Source organism: Cetorhinus maximus, chromosome 9, assembly GCF_964194155.1.
Source record: "Cetorhinus maximus chromosome 9, sCetMax3.hap1.1, whole genome shotgun sequence".
Taxonomy (NCBI): domain Eukaryota; kingdom Metazoa; phylum Chordata; class Chondrichthyes; order Lamniformes; family Cetorhinidae; genus Cetorhinus; species Cetorhinus maximus.
Genome location: NC_135887.1, coordinates 143,711,458 through 143,727,222, shown reverse-complemented (window position 1 = coordinate 143,727,222; position 15,765 = coordinate 143,711,458). Strand labels below are relative to the sequence as shown.

The 15,765-nt window shown below is 46.4% G+C and overlaps 1 protein-coding gene across 1 annotated transcript in view; it reads right to left on the bottom strand.

Moving 5' to 3' along the window:
* The window catches only part of abtb2b (ankyrin repeat and BTB (POZ) domain containing 2b), a 313,371-nt gene that overhangs the window by 275,195 nt on the left and 22,411 nt on the right, over window positions 1–15,765 (bottom strand). The window lies entirely within an intron of this gene.

The window sequence follows — 15,765 nt, the reverse complement described above, 5'->3', positions numbered from 1 at the left end:
CTACCCTGAGGAACTCCTGCAGTGACATCCTGGAGCTGAGATGACTGACCTCCAACAACCACAACCATCTCCCTTTGTGTCCAGAGGAGAGTTTTCCCCCGATTCCCATTGACTCCAGTTTTGTTCGGGCTCCCTGATGCCACACTCGGTCAAATGCTATCTTGATGCCAAGGGCAGTCACTCTCACCTCACCTTGGCAGTTCAGCTCTTTTGTCCATGTTTGAACCAAAGGTGTAATGAAGTCAGGAGCTGAGTGGCCCTGGCAGAACCCAAACTGAGCGTCAGTGAGTAGGTTATTGTTAAACAAGTGTCGCTTGATAGCACTGTTGATGACCCCTTCCATTATTTTACTGATGATCGAGAGTAGACTGATGGGGCGGTAATTGGCCGGGTTGGATTTGTCCTGCTTTTTGTGTACAGGACATACCTGGGCAATTTTCCACATAATCGGGTAGATACCAGTGTTGTAGCTGTACTGGAACAGCTTGGCTAGGGGTGCAGCAAGTTCTGGAGCACAAGTCTTCAGTACTATTGCCGGAATATTGTCAGGGCCCACAGCCTTTGCAGTATCCAGTGCCTCCTGCTGTTTCTTGATCTCACATGGAGTGAATTGAATTGGCTAAAGACTGACATGTGTGATGCTGGGGACCTCTGGAGGAGGCCAAGATGGATCACACACTCAGCACTTCTGGCTGAAGATTGTTGCAAATGCTTCAACCCCATCTTTTGCACTGATGTGCTGGGCTCCTCCATCATTGAGGATGGTGATATTTGTGGAGCCCCCTCCTCCAGTGAGTTGTTTAATTGTCCACTACCATTCATGACTGGGTATGGCAGGACTACAGAGCTTAGATCTGATCCACTGCCGGTGGAATCGCTTAGCTCTGCCTATCACTTGCTGTGCATGCTAGTGCCCTGTGGTATAACTTCATCATGTTGACACCTCATTTTTAGGTATGCCTGGTGCTGCTCCTGGCATGCTCTCCTGCACTCTTCATTGAACCAGGGTTGATCCCCTGGCTTGATGGTAATGGTAGAGTTGGGGATATGCTAGGCCATGAGGTTACAGATTGTGTTCGAGTACAATTCTGCTGCTGCTGATGGCCCACAGCACCTCATGGATGCCCAGTCTTGAGTTGCTAGATCTGTTCAAAATCTATCCCATTTAGCACAGTGGTAGTGGCACACAATATGATGGAGGGTATCCTCAATGTGAAGACGGGACTTCGTCTCCACAATGACTGTGCTGTGGTCACTCCTACTGATACTGTCATGGACAGACGCATCTGTGGCAGGCAGGTCAGTGAGGATGAGGTCAAGTATGTTTCTCTCTCTTGTTGGTTCCCTCACCACCTGCCGCAGTCCCAGTCTAGCAGCTATGTCCTTTGGGACTCGGCCAGCTCAGCCTGTACTGGCACTACCGAGGCATTCTTGATGAAGGACATTGAAGTCCCCCACCCAGAGTCCCTTGCCATCCTCAGTGTTTTCTCCAAGTGGTGTTCAACATGGAGGAGCACTGATTCATCAGCTGAGGGGAACTGTACATGGTAATCAGCAGGAGGTTTCCTTGCCCATGTTTGACCTGATGCCATCAGACTTCATGGGGTCTGAAGTCGATGTTGAGGGCTCCCAGGGCAACTCCCTCCTAACTGTATACCACTGTGCTGCCACCTCTGCTGGGTCTGTCCTGCCGATGGGATAGGACATTGCCAGGGATGGTGATGGTGGAGTCTGCGACATTATCTGTAAGATATGATTCCATGAGTATGACTATGTCAGGCTGTTGCTTGACCAGTCTGTGAGACAGCTCTCCCAATTTTGGCACAAACCCCCAGATGTTAGTAAGGAGGATTTTGCAGGGTCGACAGGGCTGAGTTTGCTGTTGTCATTTCTGATGACTTGGTCGATGCCGGGTGGTCCGTCCGGTTTCATTCTTTTTTTGAGACTTTGTAGCAGTTTGATACAACTGAGTGGTTGCTCGGCCATTTCAGAGGGTGTTTAAGAGTCAACCACATTGAAGACATATGAGGAACAGATATTTTGCAGATAAGAAGAACAGCAAAAGTTCTGCTCAGCAGAGAGGTGGATTATTTTTATTACTGAGCTAGATGAAAGATATTGTAGTTCTTAGAAGGTTAAGGTTAAGCCAATCAAAAAACATTACAATGGAGGAGAAATATAAAAGATATTTTCATCGCAATGCCCATGCCACATCTCGACTGCTTGAAAAGCCCATTTGAAGCTTGGTACATAAACAACAGGGATACACTGGACTGTGGCTTTGGCGGTTGTTTTCCTATTGCAAAATAATCAGCTTGACGTCAGCTACTGACTGTAATGGTAACTGAGTCAGTGACATCAGGGCATCAAATACTGATACACAGGAAAACAGCAAGGAAACAATGTCATTATCAATGAGCTATGGGAATTTTCCTGGATAAAGTCACAGAGGTCTACCCCTGGAAATGAGGTCTTTGGAAGTAACATACGCTAATCCAGAGAAACAACAATAATACATTATTATTAATAATAATAAATGATGATAATGATACATTATGTATTGTCTCAAATACTTTTTGACAGTCTCCAAACCAAATTGACCAATTAATCTGTAGAGATGAAGCCAGCAGAATAAATGTATGTTTATTTCAAAACCTGACATCAGTTTGGTGATTGGCCTAACGTGAGGCTGATGTTCAAACTAAATTGATAGCAAAAGGAAAACAAAATTAATGGTGGTTAAAATGTTTTTGACTATGTGGGAGTTTTGGAAAATCTGATGAATCACAGACTTTGAGCAACATCAGACTGGGTAGAATTGGAAAGCAACTGCTCAATAATTACAGAAATCATAATAGAAAAAGATTCCCTTCCTAACAGCACCTTGTGTGCTACACGGACTGCAGCAAATCAAAAAGGCAACTCAAGGGCAGTTAGGGATCAGCAACGAATGTTGGTCTATCCAGCAACACCCGCATCCTATGAATGAATTAAAAAAAATGTCTCAGGCCAATGCAAGATGGCTGTGCAAGATAACCGCCGATATCTGGCTAAGCATCTGCAGAATCCTATGTCGTCATTTGCAGGAGACACAGAGCCAGTTGGAAGCCATTCAACCAGTTTCCCAGTCCCACAGCAAGCGGGTTGTTGGAGTTTGGCCTCCCCCACAGGGGAGGCTTCAGGTTGCAGGGATCTGGTTGGAAAGGGAGGGGAGGATTCTGATCCTGAAGTTATTCACTCGGTTTCTGAGCAGGCAGTCAGGCCGCAGCCTCCCTGCAGTTTCCAGGTATCGGGATGGGGAGGGAGGGGAGGCTTCTGATCCACCCAGTGACGGCCACAATTCCATTTGCAGCTCTGGGGTTCGTTTCTGCCAGTGCAGCAGTGAGGCGTCAGGCGGGTGATGGAATGCAAGCTTGATTCCACCCCATCCCTTCCACACCACTGACACATGCTGCTATGATAAGATGGTTTATTGGAAGAAAGGTGCCTTCCCAAAAGAATGGGGGGAGAAAAGGCAGGAAAAATGTTCAGGAAATCAAATGGGATAAAGAAAACTGTGGGACCCCTGAGAGATTCTGCTCATGGCACTGTAATATTTGCAATTCCAGGGCCAGTGATCACTGCACATGTACCCTGCTGCACAGTGCCTCCTGTAAAGATGTCGGTTGGACATACAACTGCGCATGCACGGCATTGGCAGCAAACACAGCCAAAAAATATAAGATCGTCTGCAAAATGAGAAATGCATTGAGATCTTATAAAGTCCAGAGCTGAAACATAACAGCTTGTTAGCTGTGTATGAATTGTGTTGAATTGGATGCAGGTAGCAGCTACTCACTAGAGATTCATTTGGGTTCCTATAGCTGGAGTAGACAGGAAATGGGGTTTGGGTTAGGAGGTGCATGTTTGTAATGTGTAAGTCTGTAAATTAATTCTTATAAAGTTCTATCCTTCACCAACTGGCTTTCTGGAGTTTAACGGAATCTCATAGAGATACAAAGGGTGCCATGGCTCCATAATGGCTTATAGGTTGACTATTATGTAACTGTAACCAGGTTTTATTCCTGGTCTTTTCTGAGTTGTAGTCGGGCTGCTTTAACTGAGCTTGTTAGAAATGGGATAAAGAGAAGAAACAACAGTCCTGGTTGCTATTCGATGACCCTCCTGAAAGTGGATGCCTGATGGGGATCAGATTTGACTCTTCATGACTGATAGCCACCTAACATTCGCTGTCACAAATGAAAAATGTCACTTTGGTGAGTTATTCAAGGACATTTATAATTATACCAGCAAAAAGTCAGTACCAGAGCAGGATGTGAGGGAAAAATGGATGAAGATCAATAAGACTGAGTTGAAAGGAGCATTATAGTCACAGGCTCCATACTGGTCCCTGCACATGCTTTGACTGATCTCAGCCAAGATACTAATATAGATCATACAATTGGCCTCAGCACTTTGAGTAATAGCCCTGTAGAAATTGGACTTCAACATAAAAAGTATCATGGGCTTGTTTGAAATCATTAAGACAGTAAATACATAAGCACAGGTGAGGTAGGTTAACCCGGGTGTTTAATTTCCTCAATGTGCTTAGCATATGTTTACTGCATTGCTGCCAATGCTATTTCTACCAAGTAAATAGATGAACAATTGAATTAAAATAAAACAGGTCAAATTTATATGAATGACCTAACAAGGGCAATAAAAGCAGATATTAGAGTTTCCGCTTTCAGCACAATTGACAAATTTGCTATGAATCAGTGAAATGGGCAGCAGTTTAAACCTTAATTTGTTTTAAATTTTTTTCTTTGAAAAATATTCCTTGATATATTCAGGAGTGAGAACTTGGTTAAGTTTGATTAATACAGCTGAAAATAGATTTATCACAAAACATTAGCATTTTAAATCAGTGTCAATCAATCATACGGACATTTGGGACATCTGTAAATAACCCCATTTCACATGACTGAACATTACTTCTTACAGAACAGGAGGGCAGTAGTTAGTTTCTTTGTAAATTTTTGAAGAAAAAAAATCATTCAAAACCTTTCAAAATGTGTTCATTAGTGTCCTTGAACTGAAAGTTCAGCTTAATTTTTAGAAAGTCCTCAAAGGCCGACTGACAAATGAGCATGTTTACTGGAAACTCCCAATGGTGATTCATTTACTTGGGGGGGAGGGGGTGGTTTTGTAGGTGGGGCCTGTTTCCAGTTTAATGCTTTTTTAAACTCACACAAATGGTTGGGGAAGCTTGACTTGTGCAGCATGAAATTTGTGCTGAAAATTCCACAATCTTTTGCACCAGTTACACTAATTACAGGGAAATTGCGCTCGGAGAAACATTAAAATGGCATCAGAGACTCCAGGACATCAAACCTATCATCGTTTACAACAGAAAAGTAATAACAGAACATGCTACAAACTACACAATTACCCAAAATACCTCAGATTGTCATGTTCACCAGCATCCTGAGAATTCAGTTTCTTGGAACATTCAACATCCAATTCAAACCTACTAAAATTCAGGCATAACAGAGAAACCAATCATTCTCAATATATTGGGATCTATTCTTGATATAAAACTCTGGGAGTGGCCTCTGATACATCACACATTCCTCTAATAGTGAAAACTTATAGAAATACCTTCTTCAAAACATTTTTAATATAACATCTTTCGTATAACTAAACTAGGAAATTCTAATTAAATTGGAGATATTTTATATAAAGATATTAGAAAATTCCAATGCTACATGACTTAGTTCTGACTTCACCAATAACTAGGGGATACTGAGCAATCATAAAAACATTATAATCTAATCAAAGAGGAAATAACCGGTTAGATCCTAAGTGTCTGCAATCAGTGGTTACCACAGTCTTCAGAAATGTGATAAACGCACGTAGGATTTCCTCATCGTGGGGAATATGAAGAACTCCATCTGAAGAAAGCCAATGCTGCAGTGTGATAAGATCATACATCAAACCCAGATGCTATCAGCCGAAATAACAGTGACACAAAGCAGGGATCCATGCCAGCTCTTAGTAAGCCCTTTTCCAACAGTCTGGAACATGCTTTCTTTAGCAAAAACATTTAATTCCATAAGAACTGCATCAAAACATTTTAGGTTCTTTAAACAGTTCTATCAATAAGTATATAGCCAAACAAAAGGACCCTCCTCTAAAATGTTTATTATGGGAATGGCTACTTAACCCAGGTTAAAGTAATTTTCTGACTTCAGTTAGTAACAAAAAGGTTTGTACTTTTTATTTTTCTTTAGACACAGAACCTGAGAGTGACAGGAATATCACTGGTGTGTTAATCTTGACACTGTTAATATATTATTTAGCTGTGAAGTGGAGGATAAGGGAAGGGCATTAGATTGGAGCTAAATTCTATCTTCATGCACCCTTCCAGCAGAGATGACCAGATAGCGCACAGGAGCAAAATCTTCCTGAGGCTCACCGTGACATGCTGACTGCAAACAGCCAGCTTAGCAGACAGTCAAATCCAACTGGGGCTTTCCCTCTAATCACATGATAAACTCAGCACAATGAATTTGCATCCTGTGTGATCATCTTCTACCAGAGTCTGTATGAAATAAACACTACCAAGTGCTCTATGTTTTAAAGAATAAACTTGTAAAATCAGTCAGTGCATGGATTAAAAATTTACAATAGGATTGAATGATAACAGGAAAAGTAAATCAGCAGGAAATTACAGCGTTCATTATTCTATTTTAGCATGACACAAATACTGCTGTGCATCATTGTCAATATCAACAAGCAACTTATCTAGCGCCTTTAATGTTAAAATCAAATATCAACATCCTGGGGGTTACCATTGACCAGAAACTGAACTGGACTAGCCATATAAATACTGTGGCTACAAGAGCAGGTCAGAGGCTAGGAATCCTGCGAGTAACTCACCTCCTGACTCCCCAAAGCCTGTCCTCCATCTACAAGGCACAAGTCAGGAATGTGATGGAATACTCTCCACTTGCCTGGATGAGTGCAGCTTCCACAACACTCAAGAAGCTCGACACCATCCAGGACAAAGCAGCCCACTTGATTGGCACCCTATCCACAAACATTCACTCCCTCCACCATCGACGCACAGTAGCAGCAGTGTGTCCTATCTACAAGATGCACTGCAGGAATTCACCAAGGCTCCTTAGACAGCACCTTCCAAACCCATGACCTCTACCATCTAGAAAGACAAGGGCAGCAGATAGATGGGAACACCACCACCTGGAAGTTCCCCTCCAAGTCACTCACCATCCTGACTTGGAAATATATCGCCGTTCCTTCACTGTCGCTGGGTCAAAATCCTGGAACTCCCTCCCTGACAGCGCAGTGGGTGTACCTACACCACATAGACTGCAGCAGTTCAAGAAGGCAGCTCACCACCACCTTCTCAAGGGCAATTAGGGATGGGCAATAAATGCTGGCCCAGCCAGTGGCACCCACATCCCGTGAATGAATAAAAAAGTAATTAATGCCATCCTGTGTGTCTGTGACAAAGATAAACTTTCCTTCCTCGTCTTTCTCAACCTGTCTGTATCTTTGACACAGTTGAGCACACTGTTCTCTTCCAACCCATCTCCACCATCATCTATCTGGGGGGACTGCTCTCTCTTGGTTCCATTCTTATCTATGTAATCATAGCCAGAGAATCACCATCAATGACTGCTCTTCCTGCTCCCACACTGTTACCTCTGGTGTCCCCCAAAGATCAATCCTTGGCCCCTCCTATTTCTCATCTACGCTACATCTCAGTGACAGCTGAAAACACAGTGGTAGCTTCACACGCACGCTGACTAAACCCAGCTCTACCTCACCACCACCTCTCTCAATTCCTCCATTGTTGCTAAATTATCAGGCTGCTCATCTGATATCCAGTACTGGATAAGCAGAAATTTCCTCCAATTAAATATTGGGAAGACTGAAGCCGTTGTCTTTGGACCCACCACAAACTCTGCCCCCTCACCACTGATTCATCCATCTCCCTGGCAACTCTCTGAGCCAAAACCAAACTGTTCACGGCCGCAGTGTCATATTTAAGCTTCTGACCACATATCCGCACTGTCACTAAGACTGCCTATTTCCATCTCAGTAACATTGTCTGTCTCCACTCCCACCTCAGCTCTTCTGCTGCTGAAACCCTCGTCCATGTCTCTGTTACCTCCAGATACTATTAATCAAACTCACTCCTGGCTGATCTCCCATATTCTACTCTCAATAAACATCAGGTCATCCAAAACTCTGCTGCCCGCATTCTAACTCACTCTTGGGGGTGGTATCTTCTGCTCTGGAGCAAACAGAGTGATTTCCACTTGGGGGGTGGGGCGGCTGACCACGCACGATCTCGCACTATTCAGCTCATTGGGTATAAATGCACCAGGAGCACAGCAGCGAAGGGGTGGGGGGCAGGAATGGAAGGTCCAGGCACCATATTTAAAGGGCACCCAGACCACTATTCACTCACTGCAGGCCAGGAGCTCCAGATTTGGCATATCCCAGAATGCCGCGGTGAAGACAACATGTGGCCCCACGGCTCAGCGAAGCCTCTCTGCAGGTTCTCCTCCAGGCCGACCAGGAAAGGCGGGAGGTGCTATTTCCCAAGGATGGCAGCAGGAGGCGCTCCTGTCTGAACAAGGCAGCCTGGGCAGAGGTGAGTGTCCATGGGGCCCACAGGAGAACTGGCCAGCGGAGCTGAGGAAGGGTGAATGGTCTGCTGTGTTCCACCAGGGTAAGTGGCACCATCTACTCACTGCAAAGTGACACTCGTAAGGGCATCAGGCAGTGTAAGTGTGTGAGGGCACAGGGGTGTCAGACAGAGGTTTGAGTTGCAGCACTCACCAGGGGATGGGACATGTGTACTGAATGTGCCAGCAACTTCATGCTCTCAATCTGCTATTAGTTGCAGGACATCCTGCTTGTTAATCACTTACTGGGGAGGGTTCAGGAGCTGGCATGGACACACACGCTCTGAAACTGCTCCTATACCCATTGGGATGACACTCAATCCTTCTGTCTGTCTGCAGAACAAGAACTTGCTCAATAGCAGGGAGTGGGCATTGCCTGGTTGCAGCATGCCAAATATTAGAGTCCTCACCACGTTCGAGGATGAGACTGTCTGACTATCTGGGCAGGAGTGGGTCTGTGCCTACGCTGAAGGCGGGACAGGACTCCCCAGGAAGCCAGTGAGGGTGTCTCCAGTCTGCAGTTGTCAGATGTGCCGATAGAGTGAGATATTGTTTTAATGAGGGAGATTAGGCATCCACTAAATCTTTCTTTTCTTCATTCCAGGTACAACCAAGAAAAGGGATCGGAAAAGAGGGAGACCACCCACAGCTCCATTGCTAACCCCACTTCTGAGGATGATGCCTCAGAATCCTCAGAGGATGCACCATCACTGCATTCACCAGCACCCTCCACCTGCACAGAGACACTCACCTCAGGCAGGTGCACATTCCAGAGCAGGTTCAGGGGTACAATCTGGTCAGCAATCACAGGCCCAGGTCGACAGCTGGTGGAGGGTGTGACAGCCGAGGGCTCTGACATTTGGAGGGCTGCTGGAGACCAGGCCCCTGCTCAGCCCCATGCAGACGATGAGCTCTGGACTTGGCCCTAAGAGACCTGTTGGAGATGCAGAGACAGGCAGGGGAACATCAGGCAGAGGTGCCAGAGGCCATGCGCAGACTGGACCGAAGGCTGGACAAGTCTGTTCACGTTCTGTCTGCTGTTGTGGCTCAGGCATGCCAACGCTTGTCTGCCTCCAGGGAAAGGGTGGCAGCCATCTTGGAGACCCAGGTCCAGCAAAGTGCACAGTGGCTGTCGGACATGAGCTCAGACTCACCCATTGCTCTAGCCTTGGGTGCAGTGCAGCAGTAGCTGGCAAGAGCAGGATGGGGCACCTCGACCTCCCTCCATGTGCCCCATCTCCTCATGGAGTCAGGGAGCTGCCATTGGGCACCAACAGGCAGGAGGAGCACCAGCCAGACACCCACCCTGGGGACTTCATCCCAGGACACTCCAAGGGTGCCCGACTGCTCCGCCTCCCCTCTGCCAGTGACCCCATCACCTCCAACAGGTCAGCTCGAGGAGCAGGCACCTGGGCAGGAGGCCCCTAGCAGGCCGGGGCTCTGTAGGCCTCAGGCCACCAGGGAACACCCACCAAAGTCATCATAGTCAACAGGGCACAGCAGACAGCAGGCTGCCTCCACCTCAACTGCGGGTGTCAGGGCTGCACCTAAACGTAGCAGTACGGTAAGAAAGGCAAAGAAGGCGCACAGGTGGCATGGGTGTACAACCATTGTAGACAGTTTTGGAGCTTGTAAATAGATGTTCACTTGCACTGGGTGAAGTATCCTGGATTCTCATCCTGCTGTTAGTTGTGTCAATGTTCTCAGGTATTTAAGGGCATGGAACCTGGTCCCATCATCAGAGTCCGATAATTTCCTTCTATAGAGTCACTTCTCTCACATTATCAACACTGTGATTATTGAAGATTCCAACATGAGGATGTTTAAACGCTGGTTGTTATTTGTGAGTGTGCGGTCTGGGCAGTCCGTTAATTGTGAGTGTGCGTTATTTGTGAGTGTGCGTTATTTGTGAGTGTGCGTTATTTGTGAGTGTGCGGTCTGGGCAGTCCGTTAACTGCAGCTCACCACGTTCAGAGCTCTGAGAATGATGTCTGCACAGAGTGTGCAGCAAAGTTGTTGCATCTCCTGATGTGAGGTGGATGCAAAGAGTCCTCAAGGGGAGTTAAACAGGTTATATGAGTGGCAAGGGACACTGTAGATGCAGTTTGAGGGTTAAAAGAGTAAAGCTCTCCGCTGTTGTCTGAACAATAGGAAACTCGAGACTTCCCGAGATGTTAGAATGACGCGTTGTACAGGTCCAATCATTACTGGCTGTCCTTATTCAAATGGAATACGAGACTAACGTGCAGGTGAAAGCTGTAAGTAAGGAGGCAATGGGCAAGTTGACCTTGAATGCAAAGAAGGATTGGGTATTATTATTGGCTATTCCTGACTAATGAGGACAACTGTCTGAAGATGGCTGATAGGGCCAGTTTGGGATCTGCAGACTGTATGGCACGTGGGTCATTTGTTGTCATGTGGGGTGTCTGGTTGTGTATTGTCAGTTCGAGCCATGTGTGTTCTTTTTGCCGCTTTCACTTTTCCTCTTTGTTCTGTTATTATTGGGTCTCAAAATGCTCATTCCCACAATGCTCAAACAACCACTTCCACAGACTCTGCCACCATCTGGTTCAGTCCAGGGTGATGGTCTCCCAGGAGTTAATGTCAATGTTGCATTTCTTCATGTTGGCTTTCAGCACATCCTTGAAGTGCTTCTTCCATCCTCCTCTGGTGCGTCTGCCCTGACTGAGCTGGGAGACGGAGACCTGCTTTGGGAGCCTGGTATCTGGCATCTGAACCCAGGTACATGATCACAGCCAAGATGCTGCTGGTGCCTGCTTGTGAGAGGACATTATGTTCGCGCGTCTGTCCTCCCACTTAATATGTAAGATCTTCCACAGGCAGTGTTGGTGGTATGACTCCAGTGCTTTGAGATGCCTCCTGTATGTTGTCCGTGTTTCAGTCTCATACAGTAAGGAAGAGATCACAACCGCATGATAGGCCTCGAACTTGGTTCCAGTTTTAATGTCGCGATCTTCAAACACTCGCTTCCTCAGGTGACCAATAGCTACAGCAGCAGATTTTAGGCAATGCTGGATTTCTTCATCAATGTCAGTCTTCTGTGAAAGATTATTTCCAAGGTACTGGAAGTGTTCCACATTTTCCAGCCGCTCATCGTGAATCCTAATCAATGGGACTGGGGTGTGTGCGTTTGGAGCCTGCTGATGGATGACTTCAGTCTAATCAATGTTGAGGACTTGAGTACAGGAGCAAGGATGTCTTACTGCAGCTGTACAGGGCCTTGGTGAGACCACACCTGGAGTAGTGTGTGTAGTTTTGGTCTCCTTACCTAAGAAAGGATATACTTGCCATAGAGGGAGTGCAGCGAAGGTTCACTAGACTGATTCCTGGGATGGCAGGATTGTCGTATGAGGAGAGATTGGGCCGACTAGGCCTGTATTTACTTGAGTTTAGAAGAATGAGAGAGGATCTCTTTGAAACATATAAAATTCTGACAGGGGCGGACAGACTGGATGCAGGGATGATGTTTCCTCTGGCTGGGGGTCTAGAATCTCAGGATACGGGGCAGGTTATTTAGGGCTGAGATGAGGAGAAACTTCTTCACTCAGAGGGTGGTGAACCTGTGGAATTCTCTCCCACAGAAGCTGTGGAGGCCAAGTCACTGAATATATTTAAGAAGAAATAGATAGATTTCTAGACTCTAAAGGAGTCAAGGGATATGGGGAGAGCACGGGAATATGGCATTGAGATAGAGGATCAGCCATGATCATAATGAATGGCGGAGCAGGCTCAAAGGGCCGAATGGCCTACTCCTGCTCCTACTTTCTATATTTCTGTTTCTATGAGTGTAAGTCCCATCTTCTCGTACACCTCAGTAAAAACGTCAACAATTCTCTGGAGATCCGTTTCTGACACAGCACTTACTGCAGCATCATCAACATATGGAGCTCAATGACTGAGGTTGGAATGGTCTTAGTGTTTAATTGGAGCCGTCTGAGATTAAACAGTTTACCATCCTTTTGATAAATAAGCTGCCCTCCAGCAGGGAGCTTGTCTCTAGTCAGACTGAGCATGGCAGCAAGAAAGATCGCAAAAAGAGGTGGAGCGATGACACAACCTTGTTTGACTCCTGTCTTAACCTCAAAAGGGGCTGTAATGTATCCATTGTTAAGGGCTTTCACTCACATATCATCATGAAGCAGGCAAAGGATGATAATGAATTTTGGAGGACATCCATACTTCAGCAGAATCTTCCAGAGTGCCTCACAATTTACAGAGTCAAAGGCCTTTGTCAAGTCAATGAATGCTATGTAGTGAGGTTGATGTTTTTTGGATATTTTTCTCGTAGTTGGCGAGCTGTAAGAATCATTTCGGCCGTGCCTCTTGAAGGCCTAAACCCAAGCTGAGATTCGGAAAGTAGCTCTTCAGCAAGTGCAATGAGTTGATTCAGAAAGGTTCTTGTAATGATCTTTCCTGCAATGGAAACAGGGAGGTGCCTCTGTCATTTCCATGATTGGATTTGTCCCCTTTCTTGAAGATTGTCACAATCATGGCACCCTGGAGATCATTCTGGACTTCCTCTTCATTCCAGAGCTGTAGGATGAATGTAGCTAGAATGTTAGCTCCTCTCCTCCATCCTTAAAGATTTCAGCGAGGTTTCCATCGCCTCCTGCTACTTCATTCTTCTCCATTGTGTGTTGGTTTTCATCACCTCCACAGGCATTGGCGGAGTTCTGAGCTCATCTCTAAATGGGTGTCATGGGATGGAGTTGAAGACACTCTTGTCAACAACTGATTCTTGGTTAAAAAGGTCTTTGAAATGCTCCCTCCAATTGGTGTTACAACTTCCTTTTCCTTGATCAGATCTCCCCCATCCTTAGGCCCTCAGAGGAGCTGATCCTTGAGTACTGGGGCCATAAATGGTCTTTGTGGAAGTGAAGAAGTCACAGATAAACACTGATTAAAGAGGTGTGTGTGCAATTGGCTGCAGTCTTTGTGAAACCTCACATGGAGAATTGTTTGGCCTGCTCATCCCCTTATCAAGGGTGGGAATAGAATTTGCATAAAGGAATTGTAGGCAATGTGCACCAGGCTTCATTAAAGGGCTGGGGTCTTATCCTGTGAGGTGAGAGTGAGTAGAATGGGCCAGTGTGCTGCACCGTGCCGAGGACTGACAGGCATCAAGAACTCTTAGAGGGCTCTGCAGGGTCCATGAGGGAAAGATATTTAACTTGGCAGGAGTGTGCAGTGATGGAACAAATTCTCACAGTAATACTAAGGCCATCTAGATTGGGATGTGTAGGACTCTCTGCGATTGGAGGGTGGTAAGTGATTGAACCTTCACATCCTGTGATGCAATTGAGACACTGTCAATGAGTGAACTCCAAAGTTACTTTGATAATTTTCAGGATGATAAAGATGTCAAGGGGTATGAGATTACTGAGGGCAAGTGGTGGTCAGAGACCAGTCACAAGAACTTCCCTGATCAATCTGCATGGAGCAGCAATTGTGAGAGGTTAAATGGTCTTCTCATGCTGTTTGTCCCTGTGCATCCATGTTTCTGGTTCTGCCTGAAAGAGCTCCCTGCAAGGCCTACTCCCCATTGGGAGCTGGTGTGAGGGCAGCAGGAGTGTATCCCTGCCAAGGGCAGAAATCATGTTGCTTTCAATGTGCCACGCATACGGACTTTGTGAGGACACTTACAGGTGCTAACGGGAGAAAACAGAGTGTTGTGTAAGGCCTGTTTGCTGCATTTGGTGCATGCAAAGGATCACCCCACCAGCAGGGCTGACATTAAGTAGTGCAATTGTACGAGAACCCTCTCTCAGACACTGTTCAGCTTGCCTCCATTACCCTCGAGACTCTATAGAGAGACCATTGCCTTGGCACCATAGAAAGACTTACCCACATAAGCCCTTGTCAGCCATGGCAATTTACTCAGGAGAATGGAGGTTTGCAGTCTGGACTTTGTTGCCGTCAAGCACTCGTGCCCCTTGGAGGCATCCTCCTCCCTCCCTCCATCCCTCCCTCCCTGCCTCCCTCCCTCCATCCCTCCCTCCATCCCTGTCTCTGACAGCAGTAAATGCCAATCAGCACACAATGTGTGACAGCTCCAGAGCTTGATGGATTCTCACTGGAATGTGATCGGTTTGTCATGGAGCAATGCTGCTTTATTGGGCATTGGAATCTCGAGAGGAGAACTCAGCTAAGCCTGGTTCTCCATCGAGTGGACCAATAATTAACAGGTTGGCCCTTTACTCCACCCAATGAAAGCATTCACTCCTCCCAGCTGCACAGAGAACCCCCCTTATCGAATGCCTGAGAGGTTTCATGAACTGTGCAGCAACCTTGACAACTTCAGCGTGGTGTGGGTGAGGTTTGCCAGTGTGTCGAGCACCTTCTACCCTCCCCCTGTTACCCACCAAGATCCCCCCATCATCCTAGACAATCCTGGCCTTGTTATTCCTCTCCCACCTGTAACCCTTCAACCTCGCATTGTTACCCTAGACCCTATTATTATCTATTTCGACATTCCTGCTCTCCCTGCTGTTCCCATAACCATCGACATAACCATGTCTCCTGATCCTGACTCCACTCATTCACGAGACTAGCTGTACCCTGACTTTCATCAACCTCCTCCATGACTACCCGCCCGTACCCTAGCACTTCCACCCCACCTCATCTAACTCCCCCTCTGACTGTGACTGTACCCTCTGCCTACGGGTATCTTCATTTGTCCAACCTCCACTCTATCCTTCCCCCCTGACCCTGCCACCCTTGCCCAGCCTTTGCACAGCTTGCCCAGCACCCGATCTCAGTCAAGAGGCCGACAGTGATCAGCGGTTCCCATGAAGGACAAAGTAGCAGCTGCTCACTCCAACATCCAGGAAGTAGTCAACCTCACCAGGTTCACATCACTTAGATGCAGCCATTAATGTGAACGCATGAATTTCTCGCTGGCAGAGGACTTAATTTGCTTGGCCGCTTAAATCGGGCAAGGTGGCTTTTTAATGAGCATGCATGAGATGCAAATACAAAATGACATGTAAAATGGCTTCTCGACACTGCTCGTCAGGAAGCTCGAGACACCTTTAACGTTCAGAAC